This window comes from Cucurbita maxima, unplaced genomic scaffold (assembly GCF_002738345.1).
Source record: "Cucurbita maxima cultivar Rimu unplaced genomic scaffold, Cmax_1.0 Cma_Scf00015, whole genome shotgun sequence".
In the NCBI taxonomy this organism is placed as follows: Eukaryota; Viridiplantae; Streptophyta; class Magnoliopsida; order Cucurbitales; family Cucurbitaceae; genus Cucurbita; species Cucurbita maxima.
Genome location: NW_019272031.1, coordinates 1 through 26186, shown reverse-complemented (window position 1 = coordinate 26186; position 26186 = coordinate 1). Strand labels below are relative to the sequence as shown.

Below are 26186 nucleotides of genomic sequence, written 5' to 3'. Positions count from 1 at the left end.
TTCGCATGAATACTCACCACTCTACAACGACGACTTTGGCAAATATAATATTTGTTAACACATCAGATTTTATCAATCGCCGTTACAAAAAGTAATCCAATTTTAAATGCGACTAAAATTGTCAAAACAAGATTAAACTTGTTGTGGTTCGGGATCAAACTAATGTCACTCGAGTGCAAGCAGGAATTCGCATGAATACTCACCACTCTACAACGACGACTTTGGCAAATATAATATTTGTTAACACATCAGATTTTATCAATCGCCGTTACAAAAAGTAATCAAATTTTGAATGCGACTAAAATTGTCATAACAAGATTAAACTTGTTGTTCGGGATCAAACTCATGTCACTCGAGTGCAACCAGGAATGCTCGCCCTTGTATTACAACGACCTTTGGAACATAATAACTCGAGTGACAAGCGGAAATACTCACCACTGTACCAGTGCAACGAGCTTTGAAAACATATTATATGTTAACACACAAGATTTCATAAACAATTGTTTTTTCTTTTCAAACTACCATTCTTGGGGATCGAACCCAAACAACAGTTCACCGCTGTCCAATTTCGAGTTCCGTTACAATTACGGAAAGAAAACAACTAAAATCGCCGTTGCCGGGGATCGTACCTGAGTCACCTACGTGACAGGCAGGAATACTAACCACTATACTACAACGACTCATAAAAAATAAATTATTTCTTAACGCTACAGATTTTACAAATCGTCTTTAGAAAAATCGATCCATTGTCAACGCTCTAGATTTTATCAATCGAAGATTCGGAACAAGTAATCCAATTTCAAATACGGTGCAAATTTTCAAAAGAAAATTAAGCTTATTATTGTCGGGGTACAAACTCAGGTCTCTCGAGTGACAAGCGGGAATACTCACTACTGTATTACATCGACATCTGAAAAATGTGTTATTTGTTAACACACGAGAGAAAAAGGAATCCAATCCCGGATTTAAAATTCAAAAGAAAATTAAAAACAGTCTGCTGCGGCAGATGAAACTCGCAGGAATACTCACCACTCTACAACGACAACTTTGAACAATATAATATTTGTTAACACATCAGATTTTATGAATCGCCGTTACAAAAAGTAATCCAATTTTGAATGCGACTAAAATTGTCAAAACAAGATTAAACTCGTTCTTGTTCGGGATCAAACTCATGTCACTCGAGTGCAAGCAGGAATGCTCGCCCTTGTATTACAACGACCTTTGGAACATAATAACTCGAGTGACAAGCGGAAATACTCACCACTGTACCACTACAACGACCTCTGAAAACATATTATATGTTAACACACAAGATTTCATAAACAATTGTTTTTTCTTTTGAAACTACCGTTGTTACAAAAAGTAATCCAATTTTGAATGCGACTAAAATTGTCAAAACAAGATTAAACTCGTTCTTGTTCGGGATCAAACTCATGTCACTCGAGTGCAAGCAGGAATGCTCGCCCTTGTATTACAACGACCTTTGGAACATAATAACTCGACTGACAAGCGGAAATACTCACCACTGTACCACTACAACGACCTCTGAAAACATATTATATGTTAACACACAAGATTTCATAAACAATTGTTTTTTCTTTTCAAACTACCGTTGTTGGGGTTCGATCCCAAACTACCGGCATGACAGGTTCACCGCTGTCCAATTTCGAGTTCCGTTAAAATTACGGAAAGAAAACAACTAAAATCGCCGTTGCCGGGGATCGAACCCGGGTCACCTGCGTGACAGGCAGGAATACTCACCACTATACTACAACGACTCATAAAAAATAAATTATTTCTTTACGCTCCAGATTTTACCAATCGTCTTTAGAAAAAGCGACCCATTGTCAACGCTCTAGATTTTATCAATCGAAGATTCGGAACAAGTAATCCAAATTCAAATCCGGTGAAAATTGTCAAAAGAAAATTAAACTTAATATTGTCGGGGTTCAAACTCATGTCTATCGAGTGACAAGCGGGAATACTCACTACTGTATTACATCGACCTCTGAAAAATATATTATTTGTAAACACACGGGAGAAAAAGGAATCCAATCCCGAATTTCAAATTCAAAAGAAAATTAAAAACAGTCTGCTGCGGCGGATCAAACTCGCAGGAATACTCACCACTCTACAACGACAACTTTGAACAATATAATATTTGTTAACACATCAGATTTTATGAATCGCCGTTACAAAAAGTAATCCAATTTTGAATGCGACTAAAATTGTCAAAACAAGATTAAACTCGTTCTTGTTCGGGATCAAACTCATGTCACTCGAGTGCAAGCAGGAATGCTCGCCCTTGTATTACAACGACCTTTGGAACATAATAACTCGACTGACAAGCGGAAATACTCACCACTGTACCACTACAACGACCTCTGAAAACATATTATATGTTAACACACAAGATTTCATAAACAATTATTTTTTCTTTTGAAACTACCGTTGTTGGGGATCGAACCCAAACTACCGGCATGACAGGTTCACCGCTGTCCAATTTCGAGTTCCGTTAAAATTACGGAAAGAAAACAACTAAAATCGCCATTGCCAGGGATCGAACCCGGGTCACCTACGTGACAGGCAAGAATACTCACCACTATACTACAACGACTTATAAAAAATAAATTATTTCTTTACGCTACAGATTTTACCAATCGTCTTTAGAAAAAGCGATCCATTGTCAACGCTCTAGATTTTATCAATCGAAGATTCGGAACAAGTAATCCAAATTCAAATCCGGTGAAAATTGTCAAAAGAAAATTAAACTTATTATTGTCGGGGTTCAAACTCATGTCTATCGAGTGACAAGCGGGAATACTCACTACTGTATTACATCGACCTCTGAAAAATATATTATTTGTAAACACACGGGAGAAAAAGGAATCCAATCCCGAATTTCAAATTCAAAAGAAAATTAAAAACAGTCTGCTGCGGCGGATCAAACTCGCAGGAATACTCACCACTCTACAACGACGACTTTGAACAATATAATATTTGTTAACACATCAGATTTTATCAATCGCCGTTACAAAAAGTAATCCAATTTTGAATGCGACTAAAATTGTCAAAACAAGATTAAACTTGTTGTTGTTCGGGATCAAACTCATGTCACTCGAGTGCAAGCAGGAATGCTCGCCCTTGTATTACAACGACCTTTGGAACATAATAACTCGAGTGACAAGCGGAAATACTCACCACTGTACCACTACAACGACCTCTGAAAACATATTATATGTTAACACACAAGATTTCATAAACAATTGTTTAGCCAACTTTCTTTTCAAACTACCGTTGTTGGGGATCGATCCCAAACTACCGGCATGACAGGTTCACCGCTGTCCAATTTCGAGTTCCGTTAAAATTACGGAAAGAAAACAACTAAAATCGCCGTTGCCGGGGATCGAACCCGGGTCACCTGCGTGACAGGCAGGAATACTCACCACTATACTACAACGACTCATAAAAAATAAATTATTTCTTTACGCTACAGATTTTACCAATCGTCTTTAGAAAAAGCGATCCATTGTCAACGCTCTAGATTTTATCAATCGAAGATTCGGAACAAGTAATCCAAATTCAAATCCGGTGAAAATTGTCAAAAGAAAATTAAACTTAATATTGTCGGGGTTCAAACTCATGTCTATCGAGTGACAAGCGGGAATACTCACTACTGTATTACATCGACCTGTGAAAAATATATTATTTGTAAACACACGGGAGAAAAAGGAATCCAATCCCGAATTTCAAATTCAAAAGAAAATTAAAAACAGTCTGCTGCAGTGGATCAAACTCGCAGGAATACTCACCACTCTACAACGACAACGTTGAACATTATAATATTTGTTAACACATCAGATTTTATGAATCGCCGTTACAAAAAGTAATCCAATTTTGAATGCGACTAAAATTGTCAAAACAAGATTAAAGTTGTTGTTGTTCGGGATCAAACTCATGTCACTCGAGTGCAAGCAGGAATGCTCGCCCTTGTATTACAACGACCTTTGGAACATAATAACTCAAGTGACAAGCGGAAATACTCACCACTGTACCACTACAACGACCTTTGAAAACATATTATATGTTAACACACAAGATTTCATAAACTGTTTTTTAGCCGACTTTCTTTTCAAACTACCGTTGTTGGGGTTCGATCCCAAACTACCGACATGACATGTTCACCGCTGTCCAATTTCGAGTTCCGTTATAATTACGGAAAGAAAACAACTATATTCAAGATAATTACGTATTTACAAAATACCGTCTCAATTCATCCTATTTCATCAGATCCGAGATGTGATATGGTTCCGAAGGATGAACTGGATATGGACAGTTCCAATAAGATTTCATTCTTGAACAAAAATCCATTTATTTATTTATTTCATCTATTCCATGACCGGAACAGGAGGGGATACACGTTACACCACAATTTTGAATCAGAAGAGAGATTTCAAGAAATGGCAGATCTATTCACTCTATCAATAACCGAGCCGGATCTGGTGTATCATAAGGGATTTGCCTTTTCTATTGATTCCTACGGATTGGATCAAAAACAATTCTTGAATGAGGTATTCAACTCCAGGGATGAATCGAAAAAGAAATATTTATTGGTTCTACCTCCTATTTTTTATGAAGAGAATGAATCTTTTTATCGAAGGATCAGAAAAAAATGGGTCCGGACCTCCCCCGGGAATGATTTGGAAGATCCAAAACAAAAAATAGTGGTATTTGCTAGCAACAACATAATGGAGGCAGTCAATCAATATAGATTGATCCGAAATCTGATTCAAATCCAATATAACACCTATGGGTACATAAGAAATGTATTGAATCGATTCTTTTTAATGAATAGATCCGATCGCAACTTCGAATATGGAATTCAAAGGGATCAAATAGGAAATGATACTCTGAATCATAGAACTATAATGAAATATACGATCAACCAACATTTATCAAATTTGAAAAAGGGTCAGAAGAAATGGTTCGATCCTCTTATTTTGATTTCTCGAACCGAGAGATCCATGAATCGGGATCCTAATGCATATAGATACAAATGGTCCAATGGGAGCAAGAATTTCCAGGAACATTTCATTTCTGAGTAGAAGAGCCATTTTCATTTTCAAGTAGTGTTCGCTCGATTATGTATTAATCAATATTCGATTGATTGGTCTGAGGTTATCGATAAAAAAAGATTTGTCTAAGTCACTTCGTTTCTTTTTGTCCAAGTTTCTTCTCTTTTTGTCTAACTCACTTCCTTTTTTCTTTGTGAGTTTCGGGAATATCCCCATTCATAGGTCCGAGATCCACATCTATGAATTGAAAGGTCCGAATGATCAACTCTGCAATCAGTTGTTAGAATCAATAGGTCTTCAAATCGTTCATTTGAAAAAATTGAAACTCTTCTTATTGGATGATCATGATACTTCCCAAAAATCGAAATTCTTGATCAATGGAGGAACAATATCACCATTTTTGTTCAATAAGATACCAAAGTGGATGATTGACTCATTCCATACGAGAAATAATCGCAGGAAATCCTTTGATAACACGGATTCCTATTTCTCAATGATATCCCACGATCAAGACAATTGGCTAAATCCTGTGAAACCATTTCATAGAAGTTCATTGATATCTTCTTTTTATAAAGCAACTCGACTTCGATTCTTGAATAATCCACATCACTTCTGCTTCTATTGTAACAAAAGATTCCCTTTTTATGTGGATTATGTGAAAAGGCCCGTATCAATAATTATGATTTTACGTATGGACAATTCCTCAATATCTTGTTCATTCGCCACAAAATATTTTCTTTGTGCGGCTGTAAAAAAAAACATGCTTTTTTGGAGAGAGATACTATTTCACCAATCGAGCCACAGGTATCTGACATATTCATACCTAACGATTTTGCACAAAGTGGTGACGAAAGGTATAACTTGTACAAATCTTTCCATTTTCCAATTCGATCCGATCCATTCGTTCGTCGAGCTATTTACTCGATCGCAACATTTCTGGAACACCTCTAACAGAGGGACAAATAGTCACTTTTGAAAGAACTTATTGTCAACCTCTTTCAGATATGAATCTATCTGATTCAGAGGGGAAGAACTTGCATCAGTATCTCAATTTCAATTCAAACATGGGTTTGATTCACACTCCATGTTCTGAGAAATATTTACCATCCGAAAAGAGGAAAAAACGGAGTCTTTGTCTAAAGAAATGCCTTGAGAAAGGGCAGATGTATAGAACCTTTCAACGAGATAGTGCTTTTTCAACTCTCTCAAAATAGAATCTATTCCAAACATATATGCCTTCAACTCTCTCAAAATAGAATCTATTCCAAACATATATGCCATGGTTCTTTACTTTGACAGGGTAAATTTTCCATTTTTAGATACTTTTTCAGACCTATTGCCGATACTAAGTATAAGTAGCAGCCAAAAATTTGTATCCATTTTTCGTGATATTGTGCATGGATCAGCTATATCATGGCGAATTCTTCAGAAGAAATTTTTTCTTCCAAAAATTGATCCCAAACTACCGGCATGACAGGTTCATCGCTGTCCAATCGTCGTTGCCGAGGATCGAACCCGAGTCACCTGCGTGACAGGCAGGAATACTCACCAATATACTACAACGACTCATAAAAAATAAATTATTTCTTAACGCTCCAGATTTTACCAATCGTCTTTAGAAAAAGCGATCCATTGTCAACGCTCTAGATTTTATCAATCGAAGATTCGGAACAAGTAATCCAAATTCAAATCCGGTGAAAATTGTCAAAAGAAAATTAAACTTATTATTGTTGGGGTTCAAACTCATGTCTATCGAGTGACAAGCGGGAATACTCACTACTGTATTACATCGACCTCTGAAAAATATATTATTTGTAGACACACGGGAGAAAAAGGAATCCAATCCCGAATTTCAAATTCAAAAGAAAATTAAAAACAGTCTGCTGCGGCGGATCAAACTCGCAGGAATACTCACCACTCTACAACGACGACTTTGAACAATATAATATTTGTTAACACATCGGATTTTATCAATAGCCGTTACAAAAAGTAATCCAATTTTGAATGCGACTAACATTGTCAAAACAAGATTAAACTTGTTGTTGTTCGGGATCAAACTCATGTCACTCGAGTGCAAGTAGGAATGCTCGCCCTTGTATTACAACTACCTTTGGAACATAATAAATCGAGTGACAAGCGGAAATAATCACTACTGTACCACTACAACGACCTCTGAAAACATATTATATGTTAACACACAAGATCTCATAAACAAATGTTTAGCTGACTTTCTTTTCAAACTACCGTTGTTGGGGATCGAACCCAAACTACCGGCATGACAGGTTCACCGCTGTCCAATTTCGAGTTCCGTTAAAATTACGGAAAGAAAACAACTAAAATCGCCGTTGCCGGGGATCGAACCCGGGTCACCTGCGTGACAGGCAGGAATACTCACCACTATACTACAACGACTCATAAAAAATAAATTATTTCTTAACGCTCCAGATTTTACCAATCGTCTTTAGAAAAAGCGACCCATTGTCAACGCTCTAGATTTTATCAATCGAAGATTCGGAACAAGTAATCCAAATTCAAATCCGGTGAAAATTGTCAAAAGAAAATTAAACTTATTATTGTCGGGGTTCAAACTCATGTCTATCGAGTGACAAGCGGGAATACTCACTACTGTATTACATCGACCTCTGAAAAATATATTATTTGTAAACACACGGGAGAAAAAGGAATCCAATCCCGAATTTCAAATTCAAAAGAAAATTAAAAACAGTCTGCTGCGGCGGATCAAACTCGCAGGAATACTCACCACTCTACAACGACGACTTTGAACAATATAATATTTGTTAACACATCGGATTTTATCAATAGCCGTTACAAAAAGTAATCCAATTTTGAATGCGACTAAAATTGTCAAAACAAGATTAAACTTGTTGTTGTTCGGGATCAAACTCATGTCACTCGAGTGCAAGCGGGAATGCTCGCCCTTGTATTACAACGACCTTTGGAACATAATAACTCGAGTGACAAGCGGAAATACTCACCACTGTACCACTACAACGACCTCTGAAAACATATTATATGTTAACACACAAGATTTCATAAACAATTGTTTAGCCGACTTTCTTTTCAAACTACCGTTGTTGGGGATCGAACCCAAACTACCGGCATGACAGGTTCACCGCTGTCCAATTTCGAGTTCCGTTAAAATTACGGAAAGAAAACAACTAAAATCGCCGTTGCCGGGGATCGAACCCGGGTCACCTGCATGACAGGCAGGAATACTCACCACTATACTACAACGACTCATAAAAAACAAATTATTTCTTTACGCTCCAGATTTTACCAATCGTCTTTAGAAAAGGCGATCCATTGTCAACGCTCTAGATTTTATCAATCGAAGATTCGGAACAAGTAATCCAATTTCAAATCCGGTGAAAATTGTCAAAAGAAAATTAAACTTATTATTGTCGGGGTTCAAACTCATGTCTATCGAGTGACAAGCGGGAATACTCACTACTGTATTACATCGACCTCTGAAAAATATGTTATTTGTAAACACACGGGAGAAAAAGGAATCCAATCCCGAATTTCAAATTCAAAAGAAAATTAAAAACAGTCTGCTGCGGCGGATCAAACTCGCAGGAATACCCACCACTCTACAATGACGACTTTGAACAATATAATATTTGTTAACACATCTGATTTTATCAATCGCTGTTACAAAAAGTAATCCAATTTTGAATGCGACTAAAATTGTCAAAACAAGATTAAAGTTGTTGTTGTTCGGGATCAAACTCATGTCACTCGAGTGCAATCAGGAATGCTCGCCCTTGTATTACAACGACCTTTGGAACATAATTAACTCGAGTGACAAGCGGAAATACTCACCACTGTACCACTACAACGACCTCTGAAAACATATTATATGTTAACTCACAAGATTTCATAAACAATTGTTTAGCCGACTTTCTTTTCAAACTACCGTTGTTGGGGATCGAACCCAAACTACCGGCATGACAGGTTCACCGCTGTCCAATTTCGAGTTCCGTTAAAATTACGGAAAGAAAACAACTAAAATCGCCGTTGCCGGGGATCGAACCCGGGTCACCTGCGTGACAGGCAGGAATACTCACCACTATACTACAACGACTCATAAAAAATAAATTATTTCTTTACGCTCCAGATTTTACCAATCGTCTTTAGAAAAAGCGACCCATTGTCAACGCTCTAGATTTTATCAATCGAAGATTCGGAACAAGTAATCCAAATTTAAATCCGATGAAAATTGTCAAAAGAAAATTAAACTTATTATTGCCGGGGTTCAAACTCATGTCTATCGAGTGACAAGCGCGAATACTCACTACTGTATTACATCGACCTCTGAAAAATATATTATTTGTAGACACACGGGAGAAAAAGGAATCCAATCCCGAATTTCAAATTCAAAAGAAAATTAAAAACAGTCTGCTGCGGCGGATCAAACTCGCAGGAATACTCACCACTCTACAACGACGACTTTGAACAATATAATATTTGTTAACACATCGGATTTTATCAATAGCCGTTACAAAAAGTAATCCAATTTTGAATGCGACTAACATTGTCAAAACAAGATTAAACTTGTTGTTGTTCGGGATCAAACTCATGTCACTCGAGTGCAAGCAGGAATGCTCGCCCTTGTATTACAACGACCTTTGGAACATAATAACTCGAGTGACAAGCGGAAATACTCACCACTGTACCACTACAACGACCTCTGAAAACATATTATATGTTAACACACAAGATTTCATAAACAATTGTTTAGCCAACTTTCTTTTCAAACTACCGTTGTTGGGGTTCGATCCCAAACTACCGGCATGACAGGTTCACCGCTGTCCAATTTCGAGTTCCGTTAAAATTACGGAAAGAAAACAACTAAAATCGCCGTTGCCGGGGATCGAACCCGGGTCACCTGCGTGACAGGCAGGAATACTCACCACTATACTACAACGACTCATAAAAAATAAATTATTTCTTTACGCTCCAGATTTTACCAATCGTCTTTAGAAAAAGCGACCCATTGTCAACGCTCTAGATTTTATCAATCGAAGATTCGGAACAAGTAATCCAAATTTAAATCCGGTGAAAATTGTCAAAAGAAAATTAAACTTATTATTGTCGGGGTTCAAACTCATGTCTATCGAGTGACAAGCGGGAATACTCACTACTGTATTACATCGACCTCTGAAAAATATATTATTTGTAAACACACGGGAGAAAAAGGAATCCAATCCCGAATTTCAAATTCAAAAGAAAATTAAAAACAGTCTGCTGCGGCGGATCAAACTCGCAGGAATACTCACCACTCTACAACGACGACTTTGAACAATATAATATTTGTTAACACATCAGATTTTATCAATCGCCGTTACAAAAAGTAATCCAATTTTGAATGCGACTAACATTGTCAAAACAAGATTAAACTTGTTGTTGTTCGGGATCAAACTCATGTCACTCGAGTGCAAGTAGGAATGCTCGCCCTTGTATTACAACTACCTTTGGAACATAATAAATCGAGTGACAAGCGGAAATAATCACTACTGTACCACTACAACGACCTCTGAAAACATATTATATGTTAACACACAAGATCTCATAAACAAATGTTTAGCCGACTTTCTTTTCAAACTACCGTTGTTGAGGATCGAACCCAAACTACCGGCATGACAGGTTCACCGCTGTCCAATTTCGAGTTCCGTTAAAATTACGGAAAGAAAACAACTAAAATCGCCGTTGCCGGGGATCGAACCCGGGTCACCTGCGTGACAGGCAGGAATACTCACCACTATACTACAACGACTCATAAAAAACAAATTATTTCTTTACGCTCCAGATTTTACCAATCGTCTTTAGAAAAGGCGATCCATTGTCAACGCTCTAGATTTTATCAATCGAAGATTCGGAACAAGTAATCCAATTTCAAATCCGGTGAAAATTGTCAAAAGAAAATTAAACTTATTATTGTCGGGGTTCAAACTCATGTCTATCGAGTGACAAGCGGGAATACTCACTACTGTATTACATCGACCTCTGAAAAATATGTTATTTGTAAACACACGGGAGAAAAAGGAATCCAATCCCGAATTTCAAATTCAAAAGAAAATTAAAAACAGTCTGCTGCGGCGGAACAAACTCGCAGGAATACCCACCACTCTACAACGACGACTTTGAACAATATAATATTTGTTAACACATCTGATTTTATCAATCGCTGTTACAAAAAGTAATCCAATTTTGAATGCGACTAAAATTGTCAAAACAAGATTAAAGTTGTTGTTGTTCGGGATCAAACTCATGTCACTCGAGTGCAAACAGGAATGCTCGCCCTTGTATTACAACGACCTTTGGAACATAATAACTCGAGTGACAAGCGGAAATACTCACCACTGTACCACTACAACGATCTCTGAAAACATATTATATGTTAACTCACAAGATTTCATAAACAATTGTTTAGCCGACTTTCTTTTCAAACTACCGTTGTTGGGGATCGAACCCAAACTACCGGCATGACAGGTTCACCGCTGTCCAATTTCGAGTTCCGTTAAAATTACGGAAAGAAAACAACTTAAATCGCCGTTGTCGGGGATCGAACCCGAGTCACCTGCGTGACAGGCAGGAATACTCACCACTATACTACAACGACTCATAAAAAATAAATTATTTCTTTACGCTCCAGATTTTACCAATCGTCTTTAGAAAAAGCGACCCATTGTCAACGCTCTAGATTTTATCAATCGAAGATTCGGAACAAGTAATCCAAATTTAAATCCGATGAAAATTGTCAAAAGAAAATTAAACTTATTATTGCCGGGGTTCTAACTCATGTCTATCGAGTGACAAGCGCGAATACTCACTACTGTATTACATCGATCTCTGAAAAATATATTATTTGTAGACACACGGGAGAAAAAGGAATCCAATCCCGAATTTCAAATTCAAAAGAAAATTAAAAACAGTCTGCTGCGGCGGATCAAACTCGCCGGAATACTCACCACTCTACAACGACGACTTTGAACAATATAATATTTGTTAACACATCGGATTTTATCAATAGCCGTTACAAAAAGTAATCCAATTTTGAATGCGACTAACATTGTCAAAACAAGATTAAACTTGTTGTTGTTCGGGATCAAACTCATGTCACTCGAGTGCAAGCAGGAATTCTCGCCCTTGTATTACAAGGACCTTTGGAACATAATAACTCGAGTGACAAGCGGAAATACTCACCACTGTACCACTACAACGACCTCTGAAAACATATTATATGTTAACACACAAGATTTCATAAACAATTGTTCAGCCAACATTCTTTTCAAACTACCGTTGTTGGGGTTCGATCCCAAACTACCGACATGATAGGTTCACCGCTGTCCAATTTTGAGTTCCGTTAAAATTACGGAAAGAAAACAACTAAAATCGCCGTTGCCGGGGATCGAACCCGGGTCACCTGCGTGACAGGCAGGAATACTCACCACTATACTACAACGACTCATAAAAAATAAATTATTTCTTTACGCTCCAGATTTTACCAATCGTCTTTAGAAAAAGCGACCCATTGTCAACGCTCTAGATTTTATCAATCGAAGATTCGGAACAAGTAATCCAAATTTAAATCCGGTGAAAATTGTCAAAAGAAAATTAAACTTATTATTGTCGGGGTTCAAACTCATGTCTATCGAGTGACAAGCGGGAATACTCACTACTGTATTACATCGACCTCTGAAAAATATATTATTTGTAGACACACGGGAGAAAAAGGAATCCAATCCCGAATTTCAAATTCAAAAGAAAATTAAAAACAGTCTGCTGCGGCGGATCAAACTCGCCGGAATTCTCACCACTCTACAACGACGACTTTGAACAATATAATATTTGTTAACACATCGGATTTTATCAATAGCCGTTACAAAAAGTAATCCAATTTTGAATGCGACTGACATTGTCAAAACAAGATTAAACTTGTTGTTGTTCGGGATCAAACTCATGTCACTCGAGTGCAAGCAGGAATTCTCGCCCTTGTATTACAAGGACCTTTGGAACATAATAACTCGAGTGACAAGCGGAAATACTCACCACTGTACCACTACAACGACCTCTGAAAACATATTATATGTTAACACACAAGATTTCATAAACAATTGTTCAGCCAACATTCTTTTCAAACTACCGTTGTTGGGGTTCGATCCCAAACTACCGACATGATAGGTTCACCGCTGTCCAATTTTGAGTTCCGTTAAAATTACGGAAAGAAAACAACTAAAATCGCCGTTGCCGGGGATCGAACCCGGGTCACCTGCGTGACAGGCAGGAATACTCACCACTATACTACAACGACTCATAAAAAATAAATTATTTCTTTACGCTCCAGATTTTACCAATCGTCTTTAGAAAAAGCGACCCATTGTCAACGCTCTAGATTTTATCAATCGAAGATTCGGAACAAGTAATCCAAATTCAAATCCGGTGAAAATTGTCAAAAGAAAATTAAACTTATTATTGTCGGGGTTCAAACTCATGTCTATCGAGTGACAAGCGGGAATACTCACTACTGTATTACATCGACCTCTGAAAAATATATTATTTGTAAACACACGGGAGAAAAAGGAATCCAATCCCGAATTTCAAATTCAAAAGAAAATTAAAAACAGTCTGCTGCGGCGGATCAAACTCGCAGGAATACTCACCACTCTACAACGACGACTTTGAACAATATAATATTTGTTAACACATCAGATTTTATCAATCGCCGTTACAAAAAGTAATCCAATTTTGAATGCGACTAAAATTGTCAAAACAAGATTAAACTTGTTGTTGTTCGGGATCAAACTCATGTCACTCGAGTGCAAGCAGGAATGCTCGCCCTTGTATTACAACGACCTTTGGAACATAATAACTCGAGTGACAAGCGGAAATACTCACCACTGTACCACTACAACGACCTCTGAAAACATATTATATGTTAACACACAAGATTTCATAAACAATTGTTCAGCCAACTTTCTTTTCAAACTACCGTTGTTGGGGATCGATCCCAAACTACCGACATGACAGGTTCACCGCTGTCCAATTTCGAGTTCCGTTAAAATTACGGAAAGAAAACAACTAAAATCGCCGTTGCCGGGGATCGAACCCGGGTCACCTGCGTGACAGGCAGGAATACTCACCACTATACTACAACGACTCATAAAAAATAAATTATTTCTTAACGCTCCAGATTTTACCAATCGTCTTTAGAAAAAGCGACCCATTGTCAACGCTCTAGATTTTATCAATCGAAGATTCGGAACAAGTAATCCAAATTCAAATCCGGTGAAAATTGTCAAAAGAAAATTAAACTTATTATTGTCGGGGTTCAAACTCATGTCTATCGAGTGACAAGCGGGAATACTCACTACTGTATTACATCGACCTCTGAAAAATATATTATTTGTAAACACACGGGAGAAAAAGGAATCCAATCCCGAATTTCAAATTCAAAAGAAAATTAAAAACAGTCTGCTGCGGCGGATCAAACTCGCAGGAATACTCACCACTCTACAACGACGACTTTGAACAATATAATATTTGTTAACACATCAGATTTTATCAATCGCCGTTACAAAAAGTAATCCAATTTTGAATGCGACTAAAATTGTCAAAACAAGATTAAACTTGTTGTTGTTCGGGATCAAACTCATGTCACTCGAGTGCAAGCGGGAATGCTCGCCCTTGTATTACAACGACCTTTGGAACATAATAACTCGAGTGACAAGCGGAAATACTCACCACTGTACCACTACAACGACCTCTGAAAACATATTATATGTTAACACACAAGATTTCATAAACAATTGTTTAGCCGACTTTCTTTTCAAACTACCGTTGTTGGGGATCGATCCCAAACTACCGACATGACAGGTTCACCGCTGTCCAATTTCGAGTTCCGTTAAAATTACGGAAAGAAAACAACTAAAATCGCCGTTGCCGGGGATCGAACCCGGGTCACCTGCGTGACAGGCAGGAATACTCACCACTATACTACAACGACTCATAAAAAACAAATTATTTCTTTACGCTCCAGATTTTACCAATCGTCTTTAGAAAAAGCGATCCATTGTCAACGCTCTAGATTTTATCAATCGAAGATTCGGAACAAGTAATCCAATTTCAAATCCGGTGAAAATTGTCAAAAGAAAATTAAACTTATTATTGTCGGGGTTCAAACTCATGTCTATCGAGTGACAAGCGGGAATACTCACTACTGTATTACATCGACCTCTGAAAAATATATTATTTGTAAACACACGGGAGAAAAAGGAATCCAATCCCGAATTTCAAATTCAAAAGAAAATTAAAAACAGTCTGCTGCGGCGGATCAAACTCGCAGGAATACTCACCACTCTACAACGACGACTTTGAACAATATAATATTTGTTAACACATCTGATTTTATCAATCGCTGTTACAAAAAGTAATCCAATTTTGAATGCGACTAAAATTGTCAAAACAAGATTAAAGTTGTTGTTGTTCGGGATCAAACTCATGTCACTCGAGTGCAAACAGGAATGCTCGCCCTTGTATTACAACGACCTTTGGAACATAATAACTCGAGTGACAAGCGGAAATACTCACCACTGTACCACTACAACGACCTCTGAAAACATATTATATGTTAACTCACAAGATTTCATAAACAGTTGTTTAGCCGACTTTCTTTTCAAACAACCGTTGTTGGGGATCGAACCCAAACTACCGGCATGACAGGTTCACCGCTGTCCAATTTCGAGTTCCGTTAAAATTACGGAAAGAAAACAACTAAAATCGCCGTTGCCGGGGATCGAACCCGGGTCACCTGCGTGACAGGCAGGAATACTCACCACTATACTACAACGACTCATAAAAAATAAATTATTTCTTTACGCTCCAGATTTTACCAATCGTCTTTAGAAAAAGCGACCCATTGTCAACGCTCTAGATTTTATCAATCGAAGATTCGGAACAAGTAATCCAAATTTAAATCCGATGAAAATTGTCAAAAGAAAATTAAACTTATTATTGCCGGGGTTCAAACTCATGTCTATCGAGTGACAAGCGCGAATACTCACTACTATATTACATCGACCTCTGAAAAATATATTATTTGTAGACACACGGGAGAAAAAGGAATCCAATCCCGAATTTCAAATTCAAAAGAAAATTAAAAACAGTCTGCTGCGGCGGATCAAACTCGCCGGAATACTCACCACTCTACAACGACGACTTTGAACAATATAATATTTGTTAACACATCGGATTTTATCAATAGCCGTTACAAAAAGTAATCCAATTTTGAATGCGACTAACATTGTCAAAACAAGATTAAACTTGTTGTTGTTCGGGATCAAACTCATGTCACTCGAGTGCAAGTAGGAATGCTCGCCCTTGTATTACAACTACCTTTGGAACATAATAAATCGAGTGACAAGCGGAAATACTCACCACTGTACCACTACAACGACCTCTGAAAACATATTATATGTTAACACACAAGATCTCATAAACAAATGTTTAGCCGACTTTCTTTTCAAACTACCGTTGTTGGGGATCGAACCCAAACTACCGGCATGACAGGTTCACCGCTAAACTACCGGCATGACAGGTTCACCGCTAAACTACCGGCATGACAGGTTCACCGCTGTCCAATTTCGAGTTCCGTTAAAATTACGGAAAGAAAACAACTAAAATCACCGTTGCCGGGGATCGAACCCGGGTCACCTGCGTGACAGGCAGGAATACTCACCACTATACTACAACGACTCATAAAAAACAAATTATTTCTTTACGCTCCAGATTTTACCAATCGTCTTTAGAAAAGGCGATCCTTTGTCAACTCTCTAGATTTTATCAATCGAAGATTCGGAACAAGTAATCCAATTTCAAATCCGGTGAAAATTGTCAAAAGAAAATTAAACTTATTATTGTCGGGGTTCAAACTCATGTCTATCGAGTGACAAGCGGGAATACTCACTACTGTATTACATCGACCTCTGAAAAATATGTTATTTGTAAACACACGGGAGAAAAAGGAATCCAATCCCGAATTTCAAATTCAAAAGAAAATTAAAAACAGTCTGCTGCGGCGGATCAAACTCGCAGGAATACCCACCACTCTACAACGACGACTTTGAACAATATAATATTTGTTAACACATCTGATTTTATCAATCGCTGTTACAAAAAGTAATCCAATTTTGAATGCGACTAAAATTGTCAAAACAAGATTAAAGTTGTTGTTGTTCGGGATCAAACTCATGTCACTCGAGTGCAAACAGGAATGCTCGCCCTTGTATTACAACGACCTTTGGAACATAATAACTCGAGTGACAAGCGGAAATACTCACCACTGTACCACTACAACGACCTCTGAAAACATATTATATGTTAACTCACAAGATTTCATAAACAATTGTTTAGCCGACTTTCTTTTCAAACTACCGTTGTTGGGGATCGAACCCAAACTACCGGCATGACAGGTTCACCGCTGTCCAATTTCGAGTTCCGTTAAAATTACGGAAAGAAAACAACTAAAATCGCCGTTGCCGGGGATCGAACCCGGGTCACCTGCGTGACAGGCAGGAATACTCACCACTATACTACAACGACTCATAAAAAATAAATTATTTCTTTACGCTCCAGATTTTACCAATCGTCTTTAGAAAAAGCGACCCATTGTCAACGCTCTAGATTTTATCAATCGAAGATTCGGAACAAGTAATCCAAATTCAAATCCGGTGAAAATTGTCAAAAGAAAATTAAACTTATTATTGTCGGGGTTCAAACTCATGTCTATCGAGTGACAAGCGGGAATACTCACTACTGTATTACATCGACCTCTGAAAAATATATTATTTGTAAACACACGGGAGAAAAAGGAATCCAATCCCGAATTTCAAATTCAAAAGAAAATTAAAAACAGTCTGCTGCGGCGGATCAAACTCGCAGGAATACTCACCACTCTACAACGACGACTTTGAACAATATAATATTTGTTAACACATCAGATTTTATCAATCGCCGTTACAAAAAGTAATCCAATTTTGAATGCGACTAAAATTGTCAAAACAAGATTAAACTTGTTGTTGTTCGGGATCAAACTCATGTCACTCGAGTGCAAGCAGGAATGCTCGCCCTTGTATTACAACGACCTTTGGAACATAATAACTCGAGTGACAAGCGGAAATACTCACCACTGTACCACTACAACGACCTCTGAAAACATATTATATGTTAACACACAAGATTTCATAAACAATTGTTTAGCCAACTTTCTTTTCAAACTACCGTTGTTGGGGTTCGATCCCAAACTACCGGCATGACAGGTTCACCGCTGTCCAATTTCGAGTTCCGTTAAAATTACGGAAAGAAAACAACTAAAATCGCCGTTGCCGGGGATCGAACCCGGGTCACCTGCGTGACAGGCAGGAATACTCACCACTATACTACAACGACTCATAAAAAATAAATTATTTCTTAACGCTCCAGATTTTACCAATCGTCTTTAGAAAAAGCGACCCATTGTCAACGCTCTAGATTTTATCAATCGAAGATTCGGAACAAGTAATCCAAATTCAAATCCGGTGAAAATTGTCAAAAGAAAATTAAACTTATTATTGTCGGGGTTCAAACTCATGTCTATCGAGTGACAAGCGGGAATACTCACTACTGTATTACATCGACCTCTGAAAAATATATTATTTGTAAACACACGGGAGAAAAAGGAATCCAATCCCGAATTTCAAATTCAAAAGAAAATTAAAAACAGTCTGCTGCGGCGGATCAAACTCGCAGGAATACTCACCACTCTACAACGACGACTTTGAACAATATAATATTTGTTAACACATCAGATTTTATCAATCGCCGTTACAAAAAGTAATCCAATTTTGAATGCGACTAAAATTGTCAAAACAAGATTAAACTTGTTGTTGTTCGGGATCAAACTCATGTCACTCGAGTGCAAGCAGGAATGCTCGCCCTTGTATTACAACGACCTTTGGAACATAATAACTCGAGTGACAAGCGGAAATACTCACCACTGTACCACTACAACGACCTCTGAAAACATATTATATGTTAACACACAAGATTTCATAAACAATTGTTTAGCCAACTTTCTTTTCAAACTACCGTTGTTGGGGTTCGATCCCAAACTACCGGCATGACAGGTTCACCGCTGTCCAATTTCGAGTTCCGTTAAAATTACGGAAAGAAAACAACTAAAATCGCCGTTGCCGGGGATCGAACCCGGGTCACCTGCGTGACAGGCAGGAATACTCACCACTATACTACAACGACTCATAAAAAATAAATTATTTCTTTACGCTCCAGATTTTACCAATCGTCTTTAGAAAAGGCGATCCATTGTCAACGCTCTAGATTTTATCAATCGAAGATTCGGAACAAGTAATCCAATTTCAAATCCGGTGAAAATTGTCAAAAGAAAATTAAACTTATTATTGTCGGGGTTCAAACTCATGTCTATCGAGTGACAAGCGGGAATACTCACTACTGTATTACATCGACCTCTGAAAAATATGTTATTTGTAAACACACGGGAGAAAAAGGAATCCAATCCCGAATTTCAAATTCAAAAGAAAATTAAAAACAGTCTGCTGCGGCGGATCAAACTCGCAGGAATACCCACCACTCTACAACGACGACTTTGAACAATATAATATTTGTTAACACATCTGATTTTATCAATCGCTGTTACAAAAAGTAATCCAATTTTGAATGCGACTAAAATTGTCAAAACAAGATTAAAGTTGTTGTTGTTCGGGATCAAACTCATGTCACTCGAGTGCAAACAGGAATGCTCGCCCTTGTATTACAACGACCTTTGGAACATAATAACTCGAGTGACAAGCGGAAATACTCACCACTGTACCACTACAACGACCTCTGAAAACATATTATATGTTAACTCACAAGATTTCATAAACAATTGTTTAGCCGACTTTCTTTTCAAACTACCGTTGTTGGGGATCGAACCCAAACTACCGGCATGATATGTTCACCGCTGTCCAATTTCGAGTTCCGTTAAAATTACGGAAAGAAAACAACTAAAATCGCCGTTGCCGGGGATCGAACCCGGGTCACCTGCGTGACAGGCAGGAATACTCACCACTATACTACAACGACTCATAAAAAATAAATTATTTCTTTACGCTCCAGATTTTACCAATCGTCTTTAGAAAAGCGACCCATTGTCAACGCTCTAGATTTTATCAATCGAAGATTCGGAACAAGTAATCCAAATTTAAATCCGATGAAAATTGTCAAAAGAAAATTAAACTTATTATTGCCGGGGTTCAAACTCATGTCTATCGAGTGACAAGCGCGAATACTCACTACTGTATTACATCGACCTCTGAAAAATATATTATTTGTAGACACACGGGAGAAAAAGGAATCCAATACCGAATTTCAAATTCAAAAGAAAATTAAAAACAGTCTGCTGCGGCGGATCAAACTCGCAGGAATACTCACCACTCTACAACGACGACTTTGAACAATATAATTTTTGGCGGCGGATCAAACTCGCAGGAATACTCACCACTCTACAACGACGACTTTGAACAATATAATTTTTGTTAACACATCGGATTTTATCAATAGCCGTTACAAAAAGTAATCCAATTTTGAATGCGACTAACATTGTCAAAACAAGATTAAACTTGTTGTTGTTCGGGATCAGACTCATGTCACTCGAGTGCAAGTAGGAATGCTCGCCCTTGTATTACAACTACCTTTGGAACATAATAAATCGAGTGACAAGCGGAAATAATCACTACTGTACCACTACAACGACCTCTGAAAACATATTATATGTTAACACACAAGATCTCATAAACAAATGTTTAGCCGACTTTCTTTTCAAACTACCGTTGTTGGGGATCGAACCCAAACTACCGGCATGACAGGTTCACCGCTGTCCAATTTCGAGTTCCGTTAAAATTACGGAAAGAAAACAACTAAAATCGCCGTTGCCGAGGATCGAACCCGGGTCACCTGCGTGACAGGCAGGAATACTCACCACTATACTACAACGACTCATAAAAAATAAATTATTTCTTAACGCTCCAGATTTTACCAATCGTCTTTAGAAAAAGCGATCCATTGTCAACGCTCTAGATTTTATCAATCGAAGATTCGGAACAAGTAATCCAAATTCAAATCCGGTGAAAATTGTCAAAAGAAAATTAAACTTATTATTGTCGGGGTTCAAACTCATGTCTATCGAGTGACAAGCGGGAATACTCACTACTGTATTACATCGACCTCTGAAAAATATGTTATTTGTAAACACACGGGAGAAAAAGGAATCCAATCCCGAATTTCAAATTCAAAAGAAAATTAAAAACAGTCTGCTGCGGCGGATCAAACTCGCAGGAATACTCACCACTCTACAACGACGACTTTGAACAATATAATATTTGTTAACACATCAGATTTTATCAATCGCCGTTACAAAAAGTAATCCAATTTTGAATGCGACTAAAATTGTCAAAACAAGATTAAACTTGTTGTTGTTCGGGATCAAACTCATGTCACTCGAGTGCAAGCAGGAATGCTCGCCCTTGTATTACAACGACCTTTGGAACATAATAACTCGAGTGACAAGCGGAAATACTCACCACTGTACCACTACAACGACCTCTGAAAACATATTATATGTTAACTCACAAGATTTCATAAACAATTGTTTAGCCGACTTTCTTTTCAAACTACCGTTGTTGGGGATCGAACCCAAACTACCGGCATGACAGGTTCACCGCTGTCCAATTTCGAGTTCCGTTAAAATTACGGAAAGAAAACAACTAAAATCGCCGTTGCCGAGGATCGAACCCGGGTCACCTGCGTGACAGGCAGGAATACTCACCACTATACTACAACGACTCATAAAAAATAAATTATTTCTTTACGCTCCAGATTTTACCAATCGTCTTTAGAAAAGGCGATCCATTGTCAACGCTCTAGATTTTATCAATCGAAGATTCGGAACAAGTAATCCAATTTCAAATCCGGTGAAAATTGTCAAAAGAAAATTAAACTTATTATTGTCGGGGTTCAAACTCATGTCTATCGAGTGACAAGCGGGAATACTCACTACTGTATTACATCGACCTCTGAAAAATATGTTATTTGTAAACACACGGGAGAAAAAGGAATCCAATCCCGAATTTCAAATTCAAAAGAAAATAAAAAACAGTCTGCTGCGGCAGATCAAACTCGCAGGAATACTCACCACTCTACAACGACGACTTTGAACAATATAATATTTGTTAACACATCGGATTTTATCAATAGCCGTTACAAAAAGTAATCCAATTTTGAATGCGACTAACATTGTCAAAACAAGATTAAACTTGTTGTTGTTCGGGATCAAACTCATGTCACTCGAGTGCAAACAGGAATGCTCGCCCTTGTATTACAACGACCTTTGGAACATAATAACTCGAGTGACAAGCGGAAATACTCACCACTGTACCACTACAACGACCTCTGAAAACATATTATATGTTAACTCACAAGATTTCATAAACAATTGTTTAGCCGACTTTCTTTTCAAACTACCGTTGTTGGGGATCGAACCCAAACTACCGGCATGACAGGTTCACCGCTGTCCAATTTCGAGTTCCGTTAAAATTACGGAAAGAAAACAACTAAAATCGCCGTTGCCGGGGATCGAACCCGGATCACCTGCGTGACAGGCAGGAATACTCACCACTATACTACAACGACTCATAAAAAATAAATTATTTCTTTACGCTCCAGATTTTACCAATCGTCTTTAGAAAAGGCGATCCATTGTCAACGCTCTAGATTTTATCAATCGAAGATTCGGAACAAGTAATCCAAATTCAAATCCGGTGAAAATTGTCAAAAGAAAATTAATCTTATTATTGTCGGGGTTCAAACTCATGTCTATCGAGTGACAAGCGCGAATACTCACTACTGTATTACATCGACCTCTGAAAAATATATTATTTGTAAACATACGGGAGAAAAAGGAATCCAATCCCGAATTTCAAATTCAAAAGAAAATTAAAAACAGTCTGCTGCGGCGGATCAAACTCGCAGGAATACTCACCACTCTACAACGACGACTTTGAACAATATAATATTTGTTAACACATCGGATTTTATCAATAGCCGTTACAAAAAGTAATCCAATTTTGAATGCGACTGACATTGTCAAAACAAGATTAAACTTGTTGTTGTTCGGGATCAAACTCATGTCACTCGAGTGCAAACAGGAATGCTCGCCCTTGTATTACAACGACCTTTGGAACATAATAACTCGAGTGACAAGCGGAAATACTCACCACTGTACCACTACAACGACCTCTGAAAACATATTATATGTTAACTCACAAGATTTCATAAACAATTGTTTAGCCGACTTTCTTTTCAAACTACCGTTGTTGGGGATCGAACCCAAACTACCGGCATGACAGGTTCACCGCTGTCCAATTTCGAGTTCCGTTAAAATTACGGAAAGAAAACAACTAAAATCGCCGTTGCCGGGGATCGAACCCGGATCACCTGCGTGACAGGCAGGAATACTCACCACTATACTACAACGACTCATAAAAAATAAATTATTTCTTTACGCTCCAGATTTTACCAATCGTCTTTAGAAAAGGCGATCCATTGTCAACGCTCTAGATTTTATCAATCGAAGATTCGGAACAAGTAATCCAAATTCAAATCCGGTGAAAATTGTCAAAAGAAAATTAATCTTATTATTGTCGGGGTTCAAACTCATGTCTATCGAGTGACAAGCGCGAATACTCACTACTGTATTACATCGACCTCTGAAAAATATATTATTTGTAAACATACGGGAGAAAAAGGAATCCAATCCCGAATTTCAAATTCAAAAGAAAATTAAAAACAGTCTGCTGCGGCGGATCAAACTCGCAGGAATACTCACCACTCTACAACGACGACTTTGAACAATATAATATTTGTTAACACATCGGATTTTATCAATAGCCGTTACAAAAAGTAATCCAATTTTGAATGCGACTAACATTGTCAAAACAAGATTAAACTTGTTGTTGTTCGGGATCAAACTCATGTCACTCGAGTGCAAACAGGAATGCTCGCCCTTGTATTACAACGACCTTTGGAACATAATAACTCGAGTGACAAGCGGAAATACTCACCACTGTACCACTACAACGACCTCTGAAAACATATTATATGTTAACTCACAAGATTTCATAAACAATTGTTTAGCCGACTTTCTTTTCAAACTACCGTTGTTGGGGATCGAACCCAAACTACCGGCATGACAGGTTCACCGCTGTCCAATTTCGAGTTCCGTTAAAATTACGGAAAGAAAACAACTAAAATCGCCGTTGCCGGGGATCGAACCCGGATCACCTGCGTGACAGGCAGGAATACTCACCACTATACTACAACGACTCATAAAAAATAAATTATTTCTTTACGCTCCAGATTTTACCAATCGTCTTTAGAAAAGGCGATCCATTGTCAACGCTCTAGATTTTATCAATCGAAGATTCGGAACAAGTAATCCAAATTCAAATCCGGTGAAAATTGTCAAAAGAAAATTAATCTTATTATTGTCGGGGTTCAAACTCATGTCTATCGAGTGACAAGCGCGAATACTCACTACTGTATTACATCGACCTCTGAAAAATATATTATTTGTAAACATACGGGAGAAAAAGGAATCCAATCCCGAATTTCAAATTCAAAAGAAAATTAAAAACAGTCTGCTGCGGCGGATCAAACTCGCAGGAATACTCACCACTCTACAACGACGACTTTGAACAATATAATATTTGTTAACACATCGGATTTTATCAATAGCCGTTACAAAAAGTAATCCAATTTTGAATGCGACTAACATTGTCAAAACAAGATTAAACTTGTTGTTGTTCGGGATCAAACTCATGTCACTCGAGTGCAAACAGGAATGCTCGCCCTTGTATTACAACGACCTTTGGAACATAATAACTCGAGTGACAAGCGGAAATACTCACCACTGTACCACTACAACGACCTCTGAAAACATATTATATGTTAACACACAAGATCTCATAAACAATTGTTTAGCCGACTTTCTTTTCAAACTACCGTTGTTGGGGATCGAACCCAAACTACCGGCATGACAGGTTCACCGCTGTCCAATTTCGAGTTCCGTTAAAATTACGGAAAGAAAACAACTAAAATCGCCGTTGCCGAGGATCGAACCCGGGTCACCTGCGTGACAGGCAGGAATACTCACCACTATACTACAACGACTCATAAAAAATAAATTATTTCTTTACGCTCCAGATTTTACCAATCGTCTTTAGAAAAGGCGATCCATTGTCAACGCTCTAGATTTTATCAATCGAAGATTCGGAACAAGTAATCCAATTTCAAATCCGGTGAAAATTGTCAAAAGAAAATTAAACTTATTATTGTCGGGGTTCAAACTCATGTCTATCGAGTGACAAGCGCGAATACTCACTACTGTATTACATCGACCTCTGAAAAATATATTATTTGTAAACATACGGGAGAAAAAGGAATCCAATCCCGAATTTCAAATTCAAAAGAAAATTAAAAACAGTCTGCTGCGGCGGATCAAACTCGCAGGAATACCCACCACTCTACAACGACGACATTGAACAATATAATATTCGTTAACACATCTGATTTTATCAATCGCTGTTACAAAAAGTAATCCAATTTTGAATGCGACTAAAATTGTCAAAACAAGATTAAAGTTGTTGTTGTTCGGGATCAAACTCATGTCACTCGAGTGCAAACAGGAATGCTCGCCCTTGTATTACAACGACCTTTGGAACATAATAACTCGAGTGACAAGCGGAAATACTCACCACTGTACCACTACAACGACCTCTGAAAACATACTATATGTTAACTCACAAGATTTCATAAACAATTGTTTAGCCGACTTTCTTTTCAAACTACCATTGTTGGGGATCGAACCCAAACTACCGGCATGACAGGTTCACCGCTGTCCAATTTCGAGTTCCGTTAAAATTACGGAAAGAAAACAACTTAAATCGCCGTTGTCGGGGATCGAACCCGAGTCACCTG

The 26186-nt window shown here is 37.9% G+C and overlaps 24 non-coding genes across 24 annotated transcripts; all 24 read right to left on the bottom strand.

Moving 5' to 3' along the window:
* Positions 1-1709: 1709 nt before the first annotated feature.
* On the bottom strand, positions 1710-1781 carry TRNAD-GUC. The gene has a single exon. It is a non-coding gene; the product is annotated as a tRNA-Asp (tRNA).
* A 1613-nt stretch (positions 1782-3394) lies between these two features.
* TRNAD-GUC lies at positions 3395-3466 on the bottom strand. Its single transcript has one exon. It is a non-coding gene; the product is annotated as a tRNA-Asp (tRNA).
* A 3952-nt stretch (positions 3467-7418) lies between these two features.
* On the bottom strand, positions 7419-7490 carry TRNAD-GUC. The gene has a single exon. It is a non-coding gene; the product is annotated as a tRNA-Asp (tRNA).
* A 774-nt stretch (positions 7491-8264) lies between these two features.
* On the bottom strand, positions 8265-8336 carry TRNAD-GUC. The gene has a single exon. It is a non-coding gene; the product is annotated as a tRNA-Asp (tRNA).
* A 775-nt stretch (positions 8337-9111) lies between these two features.
* On the bottom strand, positions 9112-9183 carry TRNAD-GUC. The gene has a single exon. It is a non-coding gene; the product is annotated as a tRNA-Asp (tRNA).
* Positions 9184-9957: 774 nt separating this feature from the next.
* TRNAD-GUC lies at positions 9958-10029 on the bottom strand. The gene has a single exon. It is a non-coding gene; the product is annotated as a tRNA-Asp (tRNA).
* Positions 10030-10803: 774 nt separating this feature from the next.
* TRNAD-GUC lies at positions 10804-10875 on the bottom strand. The gene has a single exon. It is a non-coding gene; the product is annotated as a tRNA-Asp (tRNA).
* A 774-nt stretch (positions 10876-11649) lies between these two features.
* Positions 11650-11721, bottom strand: TRNAD-GUC. The gene has a single exon. It is a non-coding gene; the product is annotated as a tRNA-Asp (tRNA).
* Positions 11722-12495: 774 nt separating this feature from the next.
* TRNAD-GUC lies at positions 12496-12567 on the bottom strand. The gene has a single exon. It is a non-coding gene; the product is annotated as a tRNA-Asp (tRNA).
* A 774-nt stretch (positions 12568-13341) lies between these two features.
* On the bottom strand, positions 13342-13413 carry TRNAD-GUC. Its single transcript has one exon. It is a non-coding gene; the product is annotated as a tRNA-Asp (tRNA).
* Positions 13414-14187: 774 nt separating this feature from the next.
* On the bottom strand, positions 14188-14259 carry TRNAD-GUC. Its single transcript has one exon. It is a non-coding gene; the product is annotated as a tRNA-Asp (tRNA).
* A 774-nt stretch (positions 14260-15033) lies between these two features.
* TRNAD-GUC lies at positions 15034-15105 on the bottom strand. The gene has a single exon. It is a non-coding gene; the product is annotated as a tRNA-Asp (tRNA).
* A 774-nt stretch (positions 15106-15879) lies between these two features.
* On the bottom strand, positions 15880-15951 carry TRNAD-GUC. Its single transcript has one exon. It is a non-coding gene; the product is annotated as a tRNA-Asp (tRNA).
* An 830-nt stretch (positions 15952-16781) lies between these two features.
* On the bottom strand, positions 16782-16853 carry TRNAD-GUC. Its single transcript has one exon. It is a non-coding gene; the product is annotated as a tRNA-Asp (tRNA).
* A 774-nt stretch (positions 16854-17627) lies between these two features.
* TRNAD-GUC lies at positions 17628-17699 on the bottom strand. Its single transcript has one exon. It is a non-coding gene; the product is annotated as a tRNA-Asp (tRNA).
* Positions 17700-18473: 774 nt separating this feature from the next.
* On the bottom strand, positions 18474-18545 carry TRNAD-GUC. Its single transcript has one exon. It is a non-coding gene; the product is annotated as a tRNA-Asp (tRNA).
* Positions 18546-19319: 774 nt separating this feature from the next.
* Positions 19320-19391, bottom strand: TRNAD-GUC. Its single transcript has one exon. It is a non-coding gene; the product is annotated as a tRNA-Asp (tRNA).
* A 774-nt stretch (positions 19392-20165) lies between these two features.
* On the bottom strand, positions 20166-20237 carry TRNAD-GUC. Its single transcript has one exon. It is a non-coding gene; the product is annotated as a tRNA-Asp (tRNA).
* Positions 20238-21077: 840 nt separating this feature from the next.
* On the bottom strand, positions 21078-21149 carry TRNAD-GUC. The gene has a single exon. It is a non-coding gene; the product is annotated as a tRNA-Asp (tRNA).
* Positions 21150-21923: 774 nt separating this feature from the next.
* Positions 21924-21995, bottom strand: TRNAD-GUC. Its single transcript has one exon. It is a non-coding gene; the product is annotated as a tRNA-Asp (tRNA).
* A 774-nt stretch (positions 21996-22769) lies between these two features.
* On the bottom strand, positions 22770-22841 carry TRNAD-GUC. Its single transcript has one exon. It is a non-coding gene; the product is annotated as a tRNA-Asp (tRNA).
* Positions 22842-23615: 774 nt separating this feature from the next.
* On the bottom strand, positions 23616-23687 carry TRNAD-GUC. Its single transcript has one exon. It is a non-coding gene; the product is annotated as a tRNA-Asp (tRNA).
* A 774-nt stretch (positions 23688-24461) lies between these two features.
* On the bottom strand, positions 24462-24533 carry TRNAD-GUC. The gene has a single exon. It is a non-coding gene; the product is annotated as a tRNA-Asp (tRNA).
* A 774-nt stretch (positions 24534-25307) lies between these two features.
* Positions 25308-25379, bottom strand: TRNAD-GUC. The gene has a single exon. It is a non-coding gene; the product is annotated as a tRNA-Asp (tRNA).
* Between the last annotated feature and the right edge of the window lie 807 nt (positions 25380-26186).